The sequence below is a fragment of the Choloepus didactylus genome (assembly GCF_015220235.1).
Source record: "Choloepus didactylus isolate mChoDid1 chromosome 26 unlocalized genomic scaffold, mChoDid1.pri SUPER_26_unloc1, whole genome shotgun sequence".
NCBI lineage: Eukaryota > Metazoa > Chordata > Mammalia > Pilosa > Megalonychidae > Choloepus > Choloepus didactylus.
Genome location: NW_023637614.1, coordinates 2028401 through 2036617, shown reverse-complemented (window position 1 = coordinate 2036617; position 8217 = coordinate 2028401).

The following is an 8217-nucleotide window of genomic DNA, read 5'->3' as shown; positions in this document are numbered from 1 at the left end:
AGTGTTTTCATCAAGAAAGGATGTTGAATTTTGTCAAATTCCTTTTCTGCAGTGATTGAGATGATCATTTTGTTCTTCTATTCCAATTTGTTGATATGGTGTATTTCATTAATTGATTTTCTTTTGTTGAACCAGCCTTGCTTGCATATAAGGAATAAATCCCATTTTATCATGGAGTATAATTCTTTTAATGTGCTGTTGGATTTGATTTAAGAGTATTTATTTGAGGATGTTTGCAACAGGATTGACTGTGTAGATTTAGAAATAGAGAGTGCAGTGTTTTTTGATGGTAGCACAGAATTGTAGGTGACTGAACAAGGATGTCTGTAAGTAGCATTGAGGGAGGAGGGTTGGGGGCATATCTGATACCAGACAGAAGGATGGACAGTAGAGACTGGGACTGGGCAGCTTGGTGAAACCTAGTGTGGTCAATGATGGTGACTAAGTAAACAAATGTAAAAATATTTTTACATGGGAAGAACAGATGACAGGTAACCTTATGGTATACTGAAAATGGAAGGGTATTACAGGAAAGAATGTAACCAATACAACTTGGGTCTGGGGCTAACAATACATTGTAGTATACTCCCATTAAATGTGACAGGGCAATATAGCAAATCTGAATGTCTGGGAGGGCGGGGTTTAGGGAGGGGTCCAGGATTCTTGGTAGTGGTGTTGTTGACTGACCTTACTGCTGTGTTTTGTTTTTACTTTTCCTTTTATCCTTTTTATTATTCTTTTGTTTCAATTCATTTTTTGAGTAATGATCATCTGTAAGTGATAATTTTGGTGGCAAATGCAAAATCATGTGATGATACTGTAAAAATTGATTTTACACTGTGAATGATTGCATGGTATTTGAATCTATCCCTATAAAACTGAAGGGAAAAATTAAGCGGAGGGACACAAGTGCTGGAGAGAACTTGGAGAGAGAGATGTATATATTCACTGTTGGTGGGAAGTAGAATGGCATAGGCTCTCTGGAGGACAGCAGCATGGTCCCACAAAAGCTAGGTATGTGGGGGTCAAGGTCCTGCAACCTCAGTATGGGGTATATACTTGGAAGATCACAGAGAAGGAACACAAATGGACATTTACACACTGGTATATATGGCAGCAATATTCACTATTTGCAATAGATGGAGGTGGCTCAAGGGTACATGGACTGATGAACAGATTGGTGAACTGCAGTGTATGCAAGCAATAGAATACTGAGTGGCTACAATAAGAAATGAAGCTTCAAGACACACAAGTGAATGGACTTTGAGTAAAGCATTTCGAGTGAAGCATGCCAGCAATGAGAGGACAAACATTGTATTGCCTCACTAATATGGACTAACTATAATGTGTAAACTCTGAGAACTGAATCTTGAAGCACAGCTTATTAGGGAATTGCTTATTGTAATCATCCCTAGATTGTAGGCTCTTAGAGTAGTCACATATATACCTGAGTTGTATTAGTTATCTCTAAGTCCTGAGATGCTGAGCTCCTTGTGTATAACCTGGTTGGTCTCTGGAACTTTGGGTATCTTTGTGACACAAGAGACTCAGAGCTAGATCTTGGCAGCTATGAATATCAATGTTAACCCATATGGCAACTGTTGAAAGAGGTGAAAAAGAATTCAGATTTTAATTAAAAATATGAATGAAGAAGATCTGGTTAGGACAAAGGCAAATCAGGCCCAAGGGTAAAGGATGATACTGACTGGGTTTTAAAACTACAACTTATGTGTAAGACCAAGGAAGAAGGTGTTTATCTACTGAAGGATCTATATTTTCTATAGCACAGTAGACAATTTAACTTATACATTCACTTGGTTTGAACACTATGGGTGCATCATGCTTTGAATGGGAAGTGGGACTGGTGTGTTTGTAAAGACTGGGGTGAAATCCCAGTATGTCCCAGAGTGATATGGGAAGAGAATATAAGTGTATTTGTGGGGACCTTCTGAGGAACTGGGGAGAAATGTGGAAGTGTTGGACTTCCCCACAGGGGCTATTGCTGAATTTCACACAAACATTGAGTACTGCCAATTTAGAGGGCCAAGCCCTTGATAAGGGGGCTTTTTTCTATGAGGCTAGTTACTATTAGCCTCATACTTTGATGGGTTGAGCCCTCTACTGTAGGTTTTACCCTTGGGAAGACGGTTGCTGCAAAGGAGAGGCTAGGCCTCCCTATAACTGTGCCTAAGAGCCTCCTCCTGAATGCCTCTTTGTTGCTCAGATCTGGCTCTCTCTCTCTAGCTAAGCCAACTTGAAAGGTGAAATCACTTCCCTCCCCCCTACATGGGATCAGACACCCAGGGGAGTGAATCTCCCTGGCAACGTGGAATATGACTCCCGGGGAGGAAAGTAGACCTGGCATCATGGGATGGAGAACATCTTCTTGACCAAAAGGGAGATGTGAAAGGAAACGAAATAAGCTTCAGTAGCAGAGAGATTCCAAAAGGAGCTGAGAGGTCACTCTGGTGGGCACTCTTACGCACAGTTTAGACAACCCTTTTTAGGTTCTAAAGAATTGGGGTAGCTGGTGGTGGATACCTGAAACTATCAAACTACAACCCAGAACCCATGAATCTCGAAGACAATTGTATAAAAATGTAGCTTATGAGGGGTGATAATGGGATTGGGGAAAGCCATAAGGACCACGCTCCACTTTGTCTAGTTTATGGATGGATGAGTAGAAAAATAGGGGAAGGAAACAAACAAACAAACAGACAAAGGTACCCAGTGTTCTTTTTTACTTCAATTGCTCTTTTTCACTTTAATTATTATTCACTTTAATTATTATTCTTATTATTTTTGTATGTGTGCTAATGAAGGTGTCAGGGATTGATTTAGGTGATGAATGTACAACTATGTAATGGTACTGTGAACAATCGAATGTATGATTTGTTTTGTATGACTGTGTGGTATGTGAATATATCTCAAGAAAATGAAGATTAAAAAAAGAGATGCAAAGCCCACTTATAATTTTGCCTAAGGGTGCCCCCCAGGGAGTCTCTTTTTTGCTCAGATATGGCCCCTATTGTCATTAAGCCCACTAGGCATGTGAACACACTACAGAACCTCCTATATGGGATGTGATTCCCAGGGAAGTGAATCCCGTGGCAATGAGGGAAATGACTCCTAGAGAAGAGACTGGACCTACTACTGTGGGATTGAGAGGATCTACTTGAGCAAAAGGGGGAAGAGAGATGAAATAAGATAAGATTCCAGGGGCTGAGAGATTTCAACAGGGGTTGAGAGATCACTCTGGAGGGGATTTTTATGCAGCATATTGATATCATCTTTTAGTCTCTAGTGTGTTGGAATGGCTAGAGGGAAATATCTGAAGCCATCCAACTGAAACCCAGTGACCATGACTCTTGCAGATGATTGCATAACTACGTAGATTGCATAGTGTGACTGTGTGACTGTGAAACCTTGTGGCTCACACTCCCAGGATATGGACAGATAAGTGGAAAAATGGGGTCAAAAATTAGATGAAGATAGGGTAGGATGGAGGGGATGGAAAGTGGTGAGTCCTTTATGCTTTTATTTGTATTTTGGGGTAAGGAAAATGTTCAAAAATTAGTTCTGGTGATGTACATTGGTGCTGTGAATAATTGATTTTACACTGGATGATTATAGGGTGTTTGAATATATCTCAATTAAACTGTATTAAAAAAGTAAATGAACAATGAGGGGAGGAGGGGAATGGGATTTTTTGGATGTTCTTTCCTGTTTTAATTTTATTTTTATTTTTTGAGCAAAGAAAATATTCAAAGTTTGATTGTGGTGATGAAAGAACAATTCTATGACAATACTGTTAATAAATGAGTGTACATTTTGATTCTGTGTTTCATGACTGTATCTCAATAAAATTGCATAAAATATACTTGCAAAACATCCTCAACAAATCCAGCAAACTATTTCCAATGTAATAGAAAATGTATTATGCACCAAAACAAAGAGTTAAATATCTCAGTATGGCAAGGTGGTTCAAAAAAAGAAAATCAATTTAATAAACCACATTAACAGAATAAAATGAAAACATTAAATCCCATGAGATCATCTTATTTGATGTAGAGATATGATTTAACAATGAAATTATGCACCCATTCACGGGAAAAAATTTCATGAAAATGTATTTATGGAAAACTCAGAGTTAATATCATAGTGAGTAATGGATAAAAGAAAGTTTTGCCCCAACATCAGGAAAAATACAAGGATTCGCAATTTGATCACTGCTATTCAACAGTGTGCTGGAAATTCCAGGCAGTGTAATTAGGCAAGAACAAGAAACAAATAGCATCAAAATTGGAATGGAAGTAATAAAAGTTCTCTATTCTCATATGACATGATCCTTGATGTATATAATCCCCCAAAAATGAACCAAAAGTAACTAAAGTAAATGAATGAAATCATCAATATTATTGGGTAAAATATCAACACATAAAATCATCTGTTTCTATGCACAAATATTCAAAACTCTTAAAAGGAAATAAAGGCTGTTGCCATTTTCTTAGGGTTCAGATTGCCTGTGCAAAGCCAGGCAATAAAAGTCCTTTGAATCAAGTTTTCATCTCTTCTCAATTGAAAATCCTAACATATATTGGCACTGAACCCCGGGATCAAGGAAAGAGAAAAAATCTCCATCAGGCAGGTCTGAAACCATTTGCCTGACTCCAACACCCACCACCAGCAAATAACCTCAGGGTAAGGAGAAAGATCCTTCTCTCTCTCTCTCTCCAGCACTCTCTTTCAGTGTTGACTGAGACAACATTCATGGGAATCCTAGCTCTAGGTGAGAGCTGCCCCAGTTTGTATCCAGAACCCTAGGGATTAGTAGTACAGAGGGATGTTTCCATCCTCTCCCCCATCACTGCACTGGAGCTTGGGAATTCTCAAGTGTGGATGCCCTCTTGGTTGATCCTAAGCTTGGAAGCTGGGATTTCTCCTTACCCTGTACAACCTCATTCTAATCATGGACCACATAGACACAATATAGATAAACCTGGCCAGAAAACTGAACCCTTGACACCCCCTCCAAATTCATTTAACCTTGACAATTATTGTCAGCATCTTGCCAAGAGCAGTGAAATCCCGTATGTCCAGGCCTTTTACAAACTGTGCAAGTGCCCCTTTTCTCTCCCTCTCTCTCTGCCCCTCTTTCTGCCAAACTTTTTCCACTCATCAAATCCTCTCCTCTTCCTCCTCCCAACTATTTCTTCAATCCTTCCAAAACTTTCTCCTTAATTCTTCTTGAGCTCCTCACCTGGCTTCATCCCCCAGCATTCACTGTGCTCAGTGCTCACCCAGCCCTGCTGGGGCTCCATGCCACTGATGCTGCTGAATCCCATTCCTGCTAGAGCCTTAGCTGCAGCTGCCACATTTCCCTCCTTCTTCTCCTTATTCAGCCCCTCCTAGCCAAGTTGAAACTGCTGTTAAACCACAGCCAGTATGCAACCCTCCCCCGTCTCTGGATTCCACCTAAGAATCTCAAACTTTCTTCCCCTCCCCCCACAAAGAACCTGCTTCTATTGAAATCAGCCTATCCTTCCTTTGCAAGAAGTGACTGGACCAGAGGGACCCATCTGCATCCATGTTCCCTTCCCTCTCTGAACTTTCCGAAACTAAGTAGCACCTAAAGTCATGCTATAAAACTCCTTTTTTCTCTCATGTCTTAGAAATGTCCTCCTGTGCTATGCTAATCTCTTTCCTGACATGTCTAGGCTACCCACTCCTAAATATTCATTTCATTTCCCAAGCCACTTCTGACATATGCTGCAAACTACAGAAATTCAAATCTGCCCCCCAAACTCCAAAAATCTAGCCTTCAAGGTGTTTAATAATAAAACTTGAAGTGTTGTCACCAGGAGCAGGAGAAAACAAAAGCCAAAGCTAACTCTGAAAAATAGATATGCCAATTATTAGCAAAAGCCTTAAAGAGAATAAAACTGGAGCCCAGTCCACTTTGCAAACAGGGAAACCACTGAGTCTGACTGGTTTCAGGCCCCTCCCAGCCAGAGTATATCAAATTCTCAAAGCCAATCTGATACAAGGCTCAAACCCCCTAATCTCCTGAGGCTCACCATGGACAACTGAATTGTCCAGTTACAGAAAAATCTCCAGTCACCAACATCACACTGATGAAACCATGGGTAATGCTCTCAGTTGCAATTAAAATTGTTTCATTCCTTTACTCTCTAAGCCATTGATTTACTCTCCAGTCTCTATTATAGGAATGGATGGTATAATCTCTAGGCCCCCGCAAAACCTCCATTGCTTTATGCCCTCCATAGTATATTTTTTCCTCACTCCTTTTTAAAAATACCAAAATGTCCCACTCCTATTCTGGGAATTCTTGTTAAAGTTTTGTGTTACTGACTGATGTTTATTGCAGCATTATTTGTGATAGCCAAGAGTTGGAAGCAGGTCAAATGTCCACCAATGGACAAGTGGATAAACAAACTGTTGTATATACACATGATGGAATATTATGCAGCTGTAAGCAGAACAAAGACATGGAATATATAATAACATGGATGAAACTTCAGGACATTATGTTTAGTGAAGTTAGCCAGAAACAAATGGTCAAATACTGTCTGGTATCACTAATATGAAATAAGACTAATGAGCAAACTTTGAGAGTTAAAAGCTGATAACACAGGCTACCAGGAGATAGAAAAAGGGTAGAGAGCAGGCATTTGATGCTGAAGCACTACAGAAATATTCAGCAGGATTGATTGTATAGATCCAGAAATAGCATAATATTGTGTAATGGTAGCACAATATTGTAAGCACATGGAACAAATATGTCTGTGAGTAAAGCTGAAAGAGGCGGAATAGGGGAATTTATGACACCAGAGGTAAAGACAGATGATGAATACTGGGACTGTGTAACTTGGCAAAAACTAGAGTGACCAATGACTGTTGCTAAATGTACAAATATAAAAATGTTCTCACATGAGAGAGAACAAATAAATGTCAACCATGCAGAGTTTTGAAAAAAGGATGTTATTTTGGAAGAAACATAAGCAAAGCAAACTGCAATCTATGGTCAACAGTAACATTCCAATATGCTTCCATTAAATTCAACAAAGGCACTTTGCCAAAGTTAAATATATATGAGAGTGGGATGTAAGGGAGGGATATTGGATTTTTGGTATTGGTATTGTTTTTTGTCCTTACTATTATATTGTATTGTATGATATTTTTAGTTTTCTTTTTATTATCTTTTTTTATTATTCACCAAAATAAAAACACTTTTTCATAATCAATAAGTTCTAGTGCTGACTCTGGTGATAAATATACAACTATGTGATGGTGCTGTGAACAAATGGCTGTACACAATAAATGGCTGTATGTTATGTGAATATATCTCTATAAGAATGTAGGAAAATATAAATAGAGGTATAAGTGATGGATAAAATATGGTGAGAGGCATGTACCTATTTAGTGTTGGTAAGAAGGCAGAATGTAACCTTTCTGGAGGTCACTGTGGGGGCTCCACAAGAAGCAAAGTGTGTGGGGATACAAGGTCCTACAACCTCAGTATAGGGTATGTATCTGGAAGATTCAAGAGCAGAGACATAAATGGACACTTGCACATGTGTTAATGGAGGCAGTATTCATGATTTGCAGTGGGTGGAGGTAGCCTAAGGGCGCACTGACTGAGGAACAGAATGGTGAACTGTGGCGTAAACATGCAATGGAATATTGAGCAACTGTGAGACTGAGTGAAGCTGTGAGACATGCAACAAGGTGAATGGAAACTCTAGACAGCATGTGTTAGAAGTACACCAGAAACCAAGGAAAACATTATAATTCCTCACCAGTATGGACTAACTACAATGTGTAAATTCAGAATTCAATCTTAGAGCACAGCCTAACAGGGAAATTATTATTTTAATTGTCCCTAGATTGTATGCTCTTACAGCAGTCTAATCTATTCCTGAATTGTAATAGCTGTCTCCAAATCTGAGATGTTGATCCCTTGGTGTATAACATGATTGGTCTCTGGAACATTGGGTATCTGTGTTACACCTGAAATTCAGAGCTACAGCTCAGCAGATATGAATATCAGTATTAACACATAAAACAACTGTTAAAAAGAAAGCTGAAATAGAGCCCAGACTTCAATCAGAGATATGAATAAAGCAGATCTGGTTAAGACTAGAGCAATTTGGGCAAAAGGGTAAATGTTGAAACTGACTGCGTTCAAACTTCAAC